The following is a 14,308-nucleotide window of genomic DNA, read 5'->3' on the forward strand; positions in this document are numbered from 1 at the left end:
TCTCTCCCAATACACAAAATGTTAGTTTTCCGCCGCATTTGACGAAAGCACTTTCTTCCGCAACAGCCAGCTCCTCGAGGACGGCGCGGGGGGCGCGCCCGGTGTCCCAGCGGAGCGACGGCCGAATTAGCGGGCGCACCGCCGCGTGTGAGAGATGCACTGCTGCTCGTTGCACGTCCTGTCATTCGCTGGGCGCGTGCAGCCTTCGACACTAGCGGAGGACGCATCTTGTCCCTGGTGTCCAGCGGAGGGCCTGTGCGGGGTGTGGCAGTGTCGTGCTGGAGGGCGCCACTGGTAGCGATGTGGGCTTCCTCGCCTCGCCTCACACCAGGTGTCTGCGTGGTTCGCAGTGCATTCGCACCATTCCTATCCCTGTCCCCGTCCCGACTTGTCCCGACTTTGCTCGACTGCCGCTCGCTGCCGCTCGGGTCGTGGCCCATATGACAGTACAAGCACGACAAACATCTGCGAGACGGCCGTGGGCCTAACGGGCGTGTCCGAGACGCCGTTTGCGGCGGGTAGGGCAGCGCCGTGCCGTGGAAAGGTGCGAAAACAGGGACGCAGGACACAGGAGGGTCGCCAAAGCATCCATCTCTTCTAGCGACGAAAGAGAAATCTCTGTTTACAAATCTGCAGCCGTACAATGCAACAAAACAATAAGCCCTGACGTATTTCAGAACGTATCTGTCGGTTCGTACTGTTTTGTTATCTCCAGAGACTCTTTGGAAATCTTCCTTGGCACATTCTTCTTCGAGCTGCGGCCATTAATATCGTATCTTATGTTTATTACAGTCGTTTATTTTCAATTATTTTTTTGTTGTTGGAACTTTGCACTGCTACGAAACAGTAGGAGGCCCTGGCTTATTTCAGATCACATCTGTCGATTCGTAGTGTTTCGTTATTGTCAAGGATTTCTTGGCACGTTTAAATTGCTGAAGGAAGCATCTTTGTCACAACGGAAAAGTAGTATGAAAAGAGGGCTGGCAGGGGTAGCGAAGCAAAAAGGAGAAAATGTAAGGGAGCCAACAGCACCTTTTTTTTTTTTATTGGGCTGCCAGGGGTAGCGACATAATAACAAAAAAAAAAAAGGGAGCCAACAGCACCCGGGTTTCCCAGGCGGTCACCCATCCAAGTACTAACCGGGCCCAATGATGCTTAACTTCGGTGATCGGACGAGAACCGGTGCAATCATCATGGTATGGCCGTTGGCACTCATCTAATGTAGGAGCACGGCAGAATTCGCGTTCGGCTTCTCTCCCAATACACAAAATGTTAGTTTTCCGCCGCATTTGACGAAAGCACTTTCTTCCGCAACAGCCAGCTCCTCGAGGACGGCGCGGGGGGCGCGCCCGGTGTCCCAGCGGAGCGACGGCCGAATTAGCGGGCGCACCGCCGCGTGTGAGAGATGCACTGCTGCTCGTTGCACGTCCTGTCATTCGCTGGGCGCGTGCAGCCTTCGACACTAGCGGAGGACGCATCTTGTCCCTGGTGTCCAGCGGAGGGCCTGTGCGGGGTGTGGCAGTGTCGTGCTGGAGGGCGCCACTGGTAGCGATGTGGGCTTCCTCGCCTCGCCTCACACCAGGTGTCTGCGTGGTTCGCAGTGCATTCGCACCATTCCTATCCCTGTCCCCGTCCCGACTTGTCCCGACTTTGCTCGACTGCCGCTCGCTGCCGCTCGGGTCGTGGCCCATATGACAGTACAAGCACGACAAACATCTGCGAGACGGCCGTGGGCCTAACGGGCGTGTCCGAGACGCCGTTTGCGGCGGGTAGGGCAGCGCCGTGCCGTGGAAAGGTGCGAAAACAGGGACGCAGGACACAGGAGGGTCGCCAAAGCATCCATCTCTTCTAGCGACGAAAGAGAAATCTTTGTTTACAAATCTGCAGCCGTACAATGCAACAAAACAATAAGCCCTGACGTATTTCAGAACGTATCTGTCGGTTCGTACTGTTTTGTTATCTCCAGAGACTCTTTGGAAATCTTCCTTGGCACATTCTTCTTCGAGCTGCGGCCATTAATATCGTATCTTATGTTTATTACAGTCGTTTATTTTCAATTATTTTTTTGTTGTTGGAACTTTGCACTGCTACGAAACAGTAGGAGGCCCTGGCTTATTTCAGATCACATCTGTCGATTCGTAGTGTTTCGTTATTGTCAAGGATTTCTTGGCACGTTTAAATTGCTGAAGGAAGCATCTTTGTCACAACGGAAAGGTAGTATGAAAAGAGGGCTGGCAGGGGTAGCGATGCAAAAAGGAGAAAATGTAAGGGAGCCAACAGCACCTTTTTTTTTTTTATTGGGCTGCCAGGGGTAGCGACATAATAACAAAAAAAAAAAAAGGGAGCCAACAGCACCCGGGTTTCCCAGGCGGTCACCCATCCAAGTACTAACCGGGCCCAATGATGCTTAACTTCGGTGATCGGACGAGAACCGGTGCAATCATCATGGTATGGCCGTTGGCACTCATCTAATGTAGGAGCACGGCAGAATTCGCGTTCGGCTTCTCTCCCAATACACAAAATGTTAGTTTTCCGCCGCATTTGACGAAAGCACTTTCTTCCGCAACAGCCAGCTCCTCGAGGACGGCGCGGGGGGCGCGCCCGGTGTCCCAGCGGAGCGACGGCCGAATTAGCGGGCGCACCGCCGCGTGTGAGAGATGCACTGCTGCTCGTTGCACGTCCTGTCATTCGCTGGGCGCGTGCAGCCTTCGACACTAGCGGAGGACGCATCTTGTCCCTGGTGTCCAGCGGAGGGCCTGTGCGGGGTGTGGCAGTGTCGTGCTGGAGGGCGCCACTGGTAGCGATGTGGGCTTCCTCGCCTCGCCTCACACCAGGTGTCTGCGTGGTTCGCAGTGCATTCGCACCATTCCTATCCCTGTCCCCGTCCCGACTTGTCCCGACTTTGCTCGACTGCCGCTCGCTGCCGCTCGGGTCGTGGCCCATATGACAGTACAAGCACGACAAACATCTGCGAGACGGCCGTGGGCCTAACGGGCGTGTCCGAGACGCCGTTTGCGGCGGGTAGGGCAGCGCCGTGCCGTGGAAAGGTGCGAAAACAGGGACGCAGGACACAGGAGGGTCGCCAAAGCATCCATCTCTTCTAGCGACGAAAGAGAAATCTTTGTTTACAAATCTGCAGCCGTACAATGCAACAAAACAATAAGCCCTGACGTATTTCAGAACGTATCTGTCGGTTCGTACTGTTTTGTTATCTCCAGAGACTCTTTGGAAATCTTCCTTGGCACATTCTTCTTCGAGCTGCGGCCATTAATATCGTATCTTATGTTTATTACAGTCGTTTATTTTCAATTATTTTTTTGTTGTTGGAACTTTGCACTGCTACGAAACAGTAGGAGGCCCTGGCTTATTTCAGATCACATCTGTCGATTCGTAGTGTTTCGTTATTGTCAAGGATTTCTTGGCACGTTTAAATTGCTGAAGGAAGCATCTTTGTCACAACGGAAAGGTAGTATGAAAAGAGGGCTGGCAGGGGTAGCGATGCAAAAAGGAGAAAATGTAAGGGAGCCAACAGCACCTTTTTTTTTTTTATTGGGCTGCCAGGGGTAGCGACATAATAACAAAAAAAAAAAAAGGGAGCCAACAGCACCCGGGTTTCCCAGGCGGTCACCCATCCAAGTACTAACCGGGCCCAATGATGCTTAACTTCGGTGATCGGACGAGAACCGGTGCAATCATCATGGTATGGCCGTTGGCACTCATCTAATGTAGGAGCACGGCAGAATTCGCGTTCGGCTTCTCTCCCAATACACAAAATGTTAGTTTTCCGCCGCATTTGACGAAAGCACTTTCTTCCGCAACAGCCAGCTCCTCGAGGACGGCGCGGGGGGCGCGCCCGGTGTCCCAGCGGAGCGACGGCCGAATTAGCGGGCGCACCGCCGCGTGTGAGAGATGCACTGCTGCTCGTTGCACGTCCTGTCATTCGCTGGGCGCGTGCAGCCTTCGACACTAGCGGAGGACGCATCTTGTCCCTGGTGTCCAGCGGAGGGCCTGTGCGGGGTGTGGCAGTGTCGTGCTGGAGGGCGCCACTGGTAGCGATGTGGGCTTCCTCGCCTCGCCTCACACCAGGTGTCTGCGTGGTTCGCAGTGCATTCGCACCATTCCTATCCCTGTCCCCGTCCCGACTTGTCCCGACTTTGCTCGACTGCCGCTCGCTGCCGCTCGGGTCGTGGCCCATATGACAGTACAAGCACGACAAACATCTGCGAGACGGCCGTGGGCCTAACGGGCGTGTCCGAGACGCCGTTTGCGGCGGGTAGGGCAGCGCCGTGCCGTGGAAAGGTGCGAAAACAGGGACGCAGGACACAGGAGGGTCGCCAAAGCATCCATCTCTTCTAGCGACGAAAGAGAAATCTTTGTTTACAAATCTGCAGCCGTACAATGCAACAAAACAATAAGCCCTGACGTATTTCAGAACGTATCTGTCGGTTCGTACTGTTTTGTTATCTCCAGAGACTCTTTGGAAATCTTCCTTGGCACATTCTTCTTCGAGCTGCGGCCATTAATATCGTATCTTATGTTTATTACAGTCGTTTATTTTCAATTATTTTTTTGTTGTTGGAACTTTGCACTGCTACGAAACAGTAGGAGGCCCTGGCTTATTTCAGATCACATCTGTCGATTCGTAGTGTTTCGTTATTGTCAAGGATTTCTTGGCACGTTTAAATTGCTGAAGGAAGCATCTTTGTCACAACGGAAAGGTAGTATGAAAAGAGGGCTGGCAGGGGTAGCGATGCAAAAAGGAGAAAATGTAAGGGAGCCAACAGCACCTTTTTTTTTTTTATTGGGCTGCCAGGGGTAGCGACATAATAACAAAAAAAAAAAAAGGGAGCCAACAGCACCCGGGTTTCCCAGGCGGTCACCCCTCCAAGTACTAACCGGGCCCAATGATGCTTAACTTCGGTGATCGGACGAGAACCGGTGCAATCATCATGGTATGGCCGTTGGCACTCATCTAATGTAGGAGCACGGCAGAATTCGCGTTCGGCTTCTCTCCCAATACACAAAATGTTAGTTTTCCGCCGCATTTGACGAAAGCACTTTCTTCCGCAACAGCCAGCTCCTCGAGGACGGCGCGGGGGGCGCGCCCGGTGTCCCAGCGGAGCGACGGCCGAATTAGCGGGCGCACCGCCGCGTGTGAGAGATGCACTGCTGCTCGTTGCACGTCCTGTCATTCGCTGGGCGCGTGCAGCCTTCGACACTAGCGGAGGACGCATCTTGTCCCTGGTGTCCAGCGGAGGGCCTGTGCGGGGTGTGGCAGTGTCGTGCTGGAGGGCGCCACTGGTAGCGATGTGGGCTTCCTCGCCTCGCCTCACACCAGGTGTCTGCGTGGTTCGCAGTGCATTCGCACCATTCCTATCCCTGTCCCCGTCCCGACTTGTCCCGACTTTGCTCGACTGCCGCTCGCTGCCGCTCGGGTCGTGGCCCATATGACAGTACAAGCACGACAAACATCTGCGAGACGGCCGTGGGCCTAACGGGCGTGTCCGAGACGCCGTTTGCGGCGGGTAGGGCAGCGCCGTGCCGTGGAAAGGTGCGAAAACAGGGACGCAGGACACAGGAGGGTCGCCAAAGCATCCATCTCTTCTAGCGACGAAAGAGAAATCTTTGTTTACAAATCTGCAGCCGTACAATGCAACAAAACAATAAGCCCTGACGTATTTCAGAACGTATCTGTCGGTTCGTACTGTTTTGTTATCTCCAGAGACTCTTTGGAAATCTTCCTTGGCACATTCTTCTTCGAGCTGCGGCCATTAATATCGTATCTTATGTTTATTACAGTCGTTTATTTTCAATTATTTTTTTGTTGTTGGAACTTTGCACTGCTACGAAACAGTAGGAGGCCCTGGCTTATTTCAGATCACATCTGTCGATTCGTAGTGTTTCGTTATTGTCAAGGATTTCTTGGCACGTTTAAATTGCTGAAGGAAGCATCTTTGTCACAACGGAAAGGTAGTATGAAAAGAGGGCTGGCAGGGGTAGCGATGCAAAAAGGAGAAAATGTAAGGGAGCCAACAGCACCTTTTTTTTTTTTATTGGGCTGCCAGGGGTAGCGACATAATAACAAAAAAAAAAAAAGGGAGCCAACAGCACCCGGGTTTCCCAGGCGGTCACCCATCCAAGTACTAACCGGGCCCAATGATGCTTAACTTCGGTGATCGGACGAGAACCGGTGCAATCATCATGGTATGGCCGTTGGCACTCATCTAATGTAGGAGCACGGCAGAATTCGCGTTCGGCTTCTCTCCCAATACACAAAATGTTAGTTTTCCGCCGCATTTGACGAAAGCACTTTCTTCCGCAACAGCCAGCTCCTCGAGGACGGCGCGGGGGGCGCGCCCGGTGTCCCAGCGGAGCGACGGCCGAATTAGCGGGCGCACCGCCGCGTGTGAGAGATGCACTGCTGCTCGTTGCACGTCCTGTCATTCGCTGGGCGCGTGCAGCCTTCGACACTAGCGGAGGACGCATCTTGTCCCTGGTGTCCAGCGGAGGGCCTGTGCGGGGTGTGGCAGTGTCGTGCTGGAGGGCGCCACTGGTAGCGATGTGGGCTTCCTCGCCTCGCCTCACACCAGGTGTCTGCGTGGTTCGCAGTGCATTCGCACCATTCCTATCCCTGTCCCCGTCCCGACTTGTCCCGACTTTGCTCGACTGCCGCTCGCTGCCGCTCGGGTCGTGGCCCATATGACAGTACAAGCACGACAAACATCTGCGAGACGGCCGTGGGCCTAACGGGCGTGTCCGAGACGCCGTTTGCGGCGGGTAGGGCAGCGCCGTGCCGTGGAAAGGTGCGAAAACAGGGACGCAGGACACAGGAGGGTCGCCAAAGCATCCATCTCTTCTAGCGACGAAAGAGAAATCTTTGTTTACAAATCTGCAGCCGTACAATGCAACAAAACAATAAGCCCTGACGTATTTCAGAACGTATCTGTCGGTTCGTACTGTTTTGTTATCTCCAGAGACTCTTTGGAAATCTTCCTTGGCACATTCTTCTTCGAGCTGCGGCCATTAATATCGTATCTTATGTTTATTACAGTCGTTTATTTTCAATTATTTTTTTGTTGTTGGAACTTTGCACTGCTACGAAACAGTAGGAGGCCCTGGCTTATTTCAGATCACATCTGTCGATTCGTAGTGTTTCGTTATTGTCAAGGATTTCTTGGCACGTTTAAATTGCTGAAGGAAGCATCTTTGTCACAACGGAAAGGTAGTATGAAAAGAGGGCTGGCAGGGGTAGCGATGCAAAAAGGAGAAAATGTAAGGGAGCCAACAGCACCTTTTTTTTTTTATTGGGCTGCCAGGGGTAGCGACATAATAACAAAAAAAAAAAAAGGTAGCCAACAGCAAACGGGTTTCCCAGGCGGTCACCCATCCAAGTACTAACCGGGCCCAATGATGCTTAACTTCGGTGATCGGACGAGAACCGGTGCAATCATCATGGTATGGCCGTTGGCACTCATCTAATGTAGGAGCACGGCAGAATTCGCGTTCGGCTTCTCTCCCAATACACAAAATGTTAGTTTTCCGCCGCATTTGACGAAAGCACTTTCTTCCGCAACAGCCAGCTCCTCGAGGACGGCGCGGGGGGCGCGCCCGGTGTCCCAGCGGAGCGACGGCCGAATTAGCGGGCGCACCGCCGCGTGTGAGAGATGCACTGCTGCTCGTTGCACGTCCTGTCATTCGCTGGGCGCGTGCAGCCTTCGACACTAGCGGAGGACGCATCTTGTCCCTGGTGTCCAGCGGAGGGCCTGTGCGGGGTGTGGCAGTGTCGTGCTGGAGGGCGCCACTGGTAGCGATGTGGGCTTCCTCGCCTCGCCTCACACCAGGTGTCTGCGTGGTTCGCAGTGCATTCGCACCATTCCTATCCCTGTCCCCGTCCCGACTTGTCCCGACTTTGCTCGACTGCCGCTCGCTGCCGCTCGGGTCGTGGCCCATATGACAGTACAAGCACGACAAACATCTGCGAGACGGCCGTGGGCCTAACGGGCGTGTCCGAGACGCCGTTTGCGGCGGGTAGGGCAGCGCCGTGCCGTGGAAAGGTGCGAAAACAGGGACGCAGGACACAGGAGGGTCGCCAAAGCATCCATCTCTTCTAGCGACGAAAGAGAAATCTTTGTTTACAAATCTGCAGCCGTACAATGCAACAAAACAATAAGCCCTGACGTATTTCAGAACGTATCTGTCGGTTCGTACTGTTTTGTTATCTCCAGAGACTCTTTGGAAATCTTCCTTGGCACATTCTTCTTCGAGCTGCGGCCATTAATATCGTATCTTATGTTTATTACAGTCGTTTATTTTCAATTATTTTTTTGTTGTTGGAACTTTGCACTGCTACGAAACAGTAGGAGGCCCTGGCTTATTTCAGATCACATCTGTCGATTCGTAGTGTTTCGTTATTGTCAAGGATTTCTTGGCACGTTTAAATTGCTGAAGGAAGCATCTTTGTCACAACGGAAAGGTAGTATGAAAAGAGGGCTGGCAGGGGTAGCGATGCAAAAAGGAGAAAATGTAAGGGAGCCAACAGCACCTTTTTTTTTTTTATTGGGCTGCCAGGGGTAGCGACATAATAACAAAAAAAAAAAAAGGGAGCCAACAGCACCCGGGTTTCCCAGGCGGTCACCCCTCCAAGTACTAACCGGGCCCAATGATGCTTAACTTCGGTGATCGGACGAGAACCGGTGCAATCATCATGGTATGGCCGTTGGCACTCATCTAATGTAGGAGCACGGCAGAATTCGCGTTCGGCTTCTCTCCCAATACACAAAATGTTAGTTTTCCGCCGCATTTGACGAAAGCACTTTCTTCCGCAACAGCCAGCTCCTCGAGGACGGCGCGGGGGGCGCGCCCGGTGTCCCAGCGGAGCGACGGCCGAATTAGCGGGCGCACCGCCGCGTGTGAGAGATGCACTGCTGCTCGTTGCACGTCCTGTCATTCGCTGGGCGCGTGCAGCCTTCGACACTAGCGGAGGACGCATCTTGTCCCTGGTGTCCAGCGGAGGGCCTGTGCGGGGTGTGGCAGTGTCGTGCTGGAGGGCGCCACTGGTAGCGATGTGGGCTTCCTCGCCTCGCCTCACACCAGGTGTCTGCGTGGTTCGCAGTGCATTCGCACCATTCCTATCCCTGTCCCCGTCCCGACTTGTCCCGACTTTGCTCGACTGCCGCTCGCTGCCGCTCGGGTCGTGGCCCATATGACAGTACAAGCACGACAAACATCTGCGAGACGGCCGTGGGCCTAACGGGCGTGTCCGAGACGCCGTTTGCGGCGGGTAGGGCAGCGCCGTGCCGTGGAAAGGTGCGAAAACAGGGACGCAGGACACAGGAGGGTCGCCAAAGCATCCATCTCTTCTAGCGACGAAAGAGAAATCTTTGTTTACAAATCTGCAGCCGTACAATGCAACAAAACAATAAGCCCTGACGTATTTCAGAACGTATCTGTCGGTTCGTACTGTTTTGTTATCTCCAGAGACTCTTTGGAAATCTTCCTTGGCACATTCTTCTTCGAGCTGCGGCCATTAATATCGTATCTTATGTTTATTACAGTCGTTTATTTTCAATTATTTTTTTGTTGTTGGAACTTTGCACTGCTACGAAACAGTAGGAGGCCCTGGCTTATTTCAGATCACATCTGTCGATTCGTAGTGTTTCGTTATTGTCAAGGATTTCTTGGCACGTTTAAATTGCTGAAGGAAGCATCTTTGTCACAACGGAAAGGTAGTATGAAAAGAGGGCTGGCAGGGGTAGCGATGCAAAAAGGAGAAAATGTAAGGGAGCCAACAGCACCTTTTTTTTTTTTATTGGGCTGCCAGGGGTAGCGACATAATAACAAAAAAAAAAAAAGGGAGCCAACAGCACCCGGGTTTCCCAGGCGGTCACCCATCCAAGTACTAACCGGGCCCAATGATGCTTAACTTCGGTGATCGGACGAGAACCGGTGCAATCATCATGGTATGGCCGTTGGCACTCATCTAATGTAGGAGCACGGCAGAATTCGCGTTCGGCTTCTCTCCCAATACACAAAATGTTAGTTTTCCGCCGCATTTGACGAAAGCACTTTCTTCCGCAACAGCCAGCTCCTCGAGGACGGCGCGGGGGGCGCGCCCGGTGTCCCAGCGGAGCGACGGCCGAATTAGCGGGCGCACCGCCGCGTGTGAGAGATGCACTGCTGCTCGTTGCACGTCCTGTCATTCGCTGGGCGCGTGCAGCCTTCGACACTAGCGGAGGACGCATCTTGTCCCTGGTGTCCAGCGGAGGGCCTGTGCGGGGTGTGGCAGTGTCGTGCTGGAGGGCGCCACTGGTAGCGATGTGGGCTTCCTCGCCTCGCCTCACACCAGGTGTCTGCGTGGTTCGCAGTGCATTCGCACCATTCCTATCCCTGTCCCCGTCCCGACTTGTCCCGACTTTGCTCGACTGCCGCTCGCTGCCGCTCGGGTCGTGGCCCATATGACAGTACAAGCACGACAAACATCTGCGAGACGGCCGTGGGCCTAACGGGCGTGTCCGAGACGCCGTTTGCGGCGGGTAGGGCAGCGCCGTGCCGTGGAAAGGTGCGAAAACAGGGACGCAGGACACAGGAGGGTCGCCAAAGCATCCATCTCTTCTAGCGACGAAAGAGAAATCTTTGTTTACAAATCTGCAGCCGTACAATGCAACAAAACAATAAGCCCTGACGTATTTCAGAACGTATCTGTCGGTTCGTACTGTTTTGTTATCTCCAGAGACTCTTTGGAAATCTTCCTTGGCACATTCTTCTTCGAGCTGCGGCCATTAATATCGTATCTTATGTTTATTACAGTCGTTTATTTTCAATTATTTTTTTGTTGTTGGAACTTTGCACTGCTACGAAACAGTAGGAGGCCCTGGCTTATTTCAGATCACATCTGTCGATTCGTAGTGTTTCGTTATTGTCAAGGATTTCTTGGCACGTTTAAATTGCTGAAGGAAGCATCTTTGTCACAACGGAAAGGTAGTATGAAAAGAGGGCTGGCAGGGGTAGCGATGCAAAAAGGAGAAAATGTAAGGGAGCCAACAGCACCTTTTTTTTTTTATTGGGCTGCCAGGGGTAGCGACATAATAACAAAAAAAAAAAAAGGTAGCCAACAGCAAACGGGTTTCCCAGGCGGTCACCCATCCAAGTACTAACCGGGCCCAATGATGCTTAACTTCGGTGATCGGACGAGAACCGGTGCAATCATCATGGTATGGCCGTTGGCACTCATCTAATGTAGGAGCACGGCAGAATTCGCGTTCGGCTTCTCTCCCAATACACAAAATGTTAGTTTTCCGCCGCATTTGACGAAAGCACTTTCTTCCGCAACAGCCAGCTCCTCGAGGACGGCGCGGGGGGCGCGCCCGGTGTCCCAGCGGAGCGACGGCCGAATTAGCGGGCGCACCGCCGCGTGTGAGAGATGCACTGCTGCTCGTTGCACGTCCTGTCATTCGCTGGGCGCGTGCAGCCTTCGACACTAGCGGAGGACGCATCTTGTCCCTGGTGTCCAGCGGAGGGCCTGTGCGGGGTGTGGCAGTGTCGTGCTTGAGGGCGCCACTGGTAGCGATGTGGGCTTCCTCGCCTCGCCTCACACCAGGTGTCTGCGTGGTTCGCAGTGCATTCGCACCATTCCTATCCCTGTCCCCGTCCCGACTTGTCCCGACTTTGCTCGACTGCCGCTCGCTGCCGCTCGGGTCGTGGCCCATATGACAGTACAAGCACGACAAACATCTGCGAGACGGCCGTGGGCCTAACGGGCGTGTCCGAGACGCCGTTTGCGGCGGGTAGGGCAGCGCTGTGCCGTGGAAAGGTGCGAAAACAGGGACGCAGGACACAGGAGGGTCGCCAAAGCATCCATCTCTTCTAGCGACGAAAGAGAAATCTCTGTTTACAAATCTGCAGCCGTACAATGCAACAAAACAATAAGCCCTGACGTATTTCAGAACGTATCTGTCGGTTCGTACTGTTTTGTTATCTCCAGAGACTCTTTGGAAATCTTCCTTGGCACATTCTTCTTCGAGCTGCGGCCATTAATATCGTATCTTATGTTTATTACAGTCGTTTATTTTCAATTATTTTTTTGTTGTTGGAACTTTGCACTGCTACGAAACAGTAGGAGGCCCTGGCTTATTTCAGATCACATCTGTCGATTCGTAGTGTTTCGTTATTGTCAAGGATTTCTTGGCACGTTTAAATTGCTGAAGGAAGCATCTTTGTCACAACGGAAAGGTAGTATGAAAAGAGGGCTGGCAGGGGTAGCGATGCAAAAAGGAGAAAATGTAAGGGAGCCAACAGCACCTTTTTTTTTTTATTGGGCTGCCAGGGGTAGCGACATAATAACAAAAAAAAAAAAAGGTAGCCAACAGCAAACGGGTTTCCCAGGCGGTCACCCATCCAAGTACTAACCGGGCCCAATGATGCTTAACTTCGGTGATCGGACGAGAACCGGTGCAATCATCATGGTATGGCCGTTGGCACTCATCTAATGTAGGAGCACGGCAGAATTCGCGTTCGGCTTCTCTCCCAATACACAAAATGTTAGTTTTCCGCCGCATTTGACGAAAGCACTTTCTTCCGCAACAGCCAGCTCCTCGAGGACGGCGCGGGGGGCGCGCCCGGTGTCCCAGCGGAGCGACGGCCGAATTAGCGGGCGCACCGCCGCGTGTGAGAGATGCACTGCTGCTCGTTGCACGTCCTGTCATTCGCTGGGCGCGTGCAGCCTTCGACACTAGCGGAGGACGCATCTTGTCCCTGGTGTCCAGCGGAGGGCCTGTGCGGGGTGTGGCAGTGTCGTGCTTGAGGGCGCCACTGGTAGCGATGTGGGCTTCCTCGCCTCGCCTCACACCAGGTGTCTGCGTGGTTCGCAGTGCATTCGCACCATTCCTATCCCTGTCCCCGTCCCGACTTGTCCCGACTTTGCTCGACTGCCGCTCGCTGCCGCTCGGGTCGTGGCCCATATGACAGTACAAGCACGACAAACATCTGCGAGACGGCCGTGGGCCTAACGGGCGTGTCCGAGACGCCGTTTGCGGCGGGTAGGGCAGCGCTGTGCCGTGGAAAGGTGCGAAAACAGGGACGCAGGACACAGGAGGGTCGCCAAAGCATCCATCTCTTCTAGCGACGAAAGAGAAATCTCTGTTTACAAATCTGCAGCCGTACAATGCAACAAAACAATAAGCCCTGACGTATTTCAGAACGTATCTGTCGGTTCGTACTGTTTTGTTATCTCCAGAGACTCTTTGGAAATCTTCCTTGGCACATTCTTCTTCGAGCTGCGGCCATTAATATCGTATCTTATGTTTATTACAGTCGTTTATTTTCAATTATTTTTTTGTTGTTGGAACTTTGCACTGCTACGAAACAGTAGGAGGCCCTGGCTTATTTCAGATCACATCTGTCGATTCGTAGTGTTTCGTTATTGTCAAGGATTTCTTGGCACGTTTAAATTGCTGAAGGAAGCATCTTTGTCACAACGGAAAGGTAGTATGAAAAGAGGGCTGGCAGGGGTAGCGAAGCAAAAAGGAGAAAATGTAAGGGAGCCAACAGCACCTTTTTTTTTTTTATTGGGCTGCCAGGGGTAGCGACATAATAACAAAAAAAAAAAAGGGAGCCAACAGCACCCGGGTTTCCCAGGCGGTCACCCATCCAAGTACTAACCGGGCCCAATGATGCTTAACTTCGGTGATCGGACGAGAACCGGTGCAATCATCATGGTATGGCCGTTGGCACTCATCTAATGTAGGAGCACGGCAGAATTCGCGTTCGGCTTCTCTCCCAATACACAAAATGTTAGTTTTCCGCCGCATTTGACGAAAGCACTTTCTTCCGCAACAGCCAGCTCCTCGAGGACGGCGCGGGGGGCGCGCCCGGTGTCCCAGCGGAGCGACGGCCGAATTAGCGGGCGCACCGCCGCGTGTGAGAGATGCACTGCTGCTCGTTGCACGTCCTGTCATTCGCTGGGCGCGTGCAGCCTTCGACACTAGCGGAGGACGCATCTTGTCCCTGGTGTCCAGCGGAGGGCCTGTGCGGGGTGTGGCAGTGTCGTGCTGGAGGGCGCCACTGGTAGCGATGTGGGCTTCCTCGCCTCGCCTCACACCAGGTGTCTGCGTGGTTCGCAGTGCATTCGCACCATTCCTATCCCTGTCCCCGTCCCGACTTGTCCCGAATTTGCTCGACTGCCGCTCGCTGCCGCTCGGGTCGTGGCCCATATGACAGTACAAGCACGACAAACATCTGCGAGACGGCCGTGGGCCTAACGGGCGTGTCCGAGACGCCGTTTGCGGCGGGTAGGGCAGCGCCGTGCCGTGGA

General features: G+C 53.6%; 11 non-coding genes across 11 annotated transcripts; all 11 read right to left on the reverse strand.

Annotated features, from left to right (window-relative positions):
- Positions 1–1,091: 1,091 nt before the first annotated feature.
- Positions 1,092–1,210, reverse strand: LOC124582049. Its single transcript, XR_006973661.1, has one exon. It is a non-coding gene; the product is annotated as a 5S ribosomal RNA (ribosomal RNA).
- A 1,133-nt stretch (positions 1,211–2,343) lies between these two features.
- On the reverse strand, positions 2,344–2,462 carry LOC124582108. The gene has a single exon (XR_006973714.1). It is a non-coding gene; the product is annotated as a 5S ribosomal RNA (ribosomal RNA).
- A 1,133-nt stretch (positions 2,463–3,595) lies between these two features.
- LOC124582120 lies at positions 3,596–3,714 on the reverse strand. Its single transcript, XR_006973725.1, has one exon. It is a non-coding gene; the product is annotated as a 5S ribosomal RNA (ribosomal RNA).
- A 1,133-nt stretch (positions 3,715–4,847) lies between these two features.
- Positions 4,848–4,966, reverse strand: LOC124582061. Its single transcript, XR_006973672.1, has one exon. It is a non-coding gene; the product is annotated as a 5S ribosomal RNA (ribosomal RNA).
- A 1,133-nt stretch (positions 4,967–6,099) lies between these two features.
- LOC124582132 lies at positions 6,100–6,218 on the reverse strand. Its single transcript, XR_006973736.1, has one exon. It is a non-coding gene; the product is annotated as a 5S ribosomal RNA (ribosomal RNA).
- A 1,132-nt stretch (positions 6,219–7,350) lies between these two features.
- LOC124582091 lies at positions 7,351–7,469 on the reverse strand. Its single transcript, XR_006973699.1, has one exon. It is a non-coding gene; the product is annotated as a 5S ribosomal RNA (ribosomal RNA).
- A 1,133-nt stretch (positions 7,470–8,602) lies between these two features.
- On the reverse strand, positions 8,603–8,721 carry LOC124582063. Its single transcript, XR_006973673.1, has one exon. It is a non-coding gene; the product is annotated as a 5S ribosomal RNA (ribosomal RNA).
- Positions 8,722–9,854: 1,133 nt separating this feature from the next.
- On the reverse strand, positions 9,855–9,973 carry LOC124582144. The gene has a single exon (XR_006973747.1). It is a non-coding gene; the product is annotated as a 5S ribosomal RNA (ribosomal RNA).
- Positions 9,974–11,105: 1,132 nt separating this feature from the next.
- Positions 11,106–11,224, reverse strand: LOC124582093. The gene has a single exon (XR_006973701.1). It is a non-coding gene; the product is annotated as a 5S ribosomal RNA (ribosomal RNA).
- A 1,132-nt stretch (positions 11,225–12,356) lies between these two features.
- On the reverse strand, positions 12,357–12,475 carry LOC124582094. Its single transcript, XR_006973702.1, has one exon. It is a non-coding gene; the product is annotated as a 5S ribosomal RNA (ribosomal RNA).
- A 1,132-nt stretch (positions 12,476–13,607) lies between these two features.
- On the reverse strand, positions 13,608–13,726 carry LOC124582056. Its single transcript, XR_006973667.1, has one exon. It is a non-coding gene; the product is annotated as a 5S ribosomal RNA (ribosomal RNA).
- Positions 13,727–14,308: the final 582 nt, after the last annotated feature.

The sequence above is a fragment of the Schistocerca americana genome, unplaced genomic scaffold, assembly GCF_021461395.2.
Source record: "Schistocerca americana isolate TAMUIC-IGC-003095 unplaced genomic scaffold, iqSchAmer2.1 HiC_scaffold_394, whole genome shotgun sequence".
NCBI classification, from domain to species: domain Eukaryota; kingdom Metazoa; phylum Arthropoda; class Insecta; order Orthoptera; family Acrididae; genus Schistocerca; species Schistocerca americana.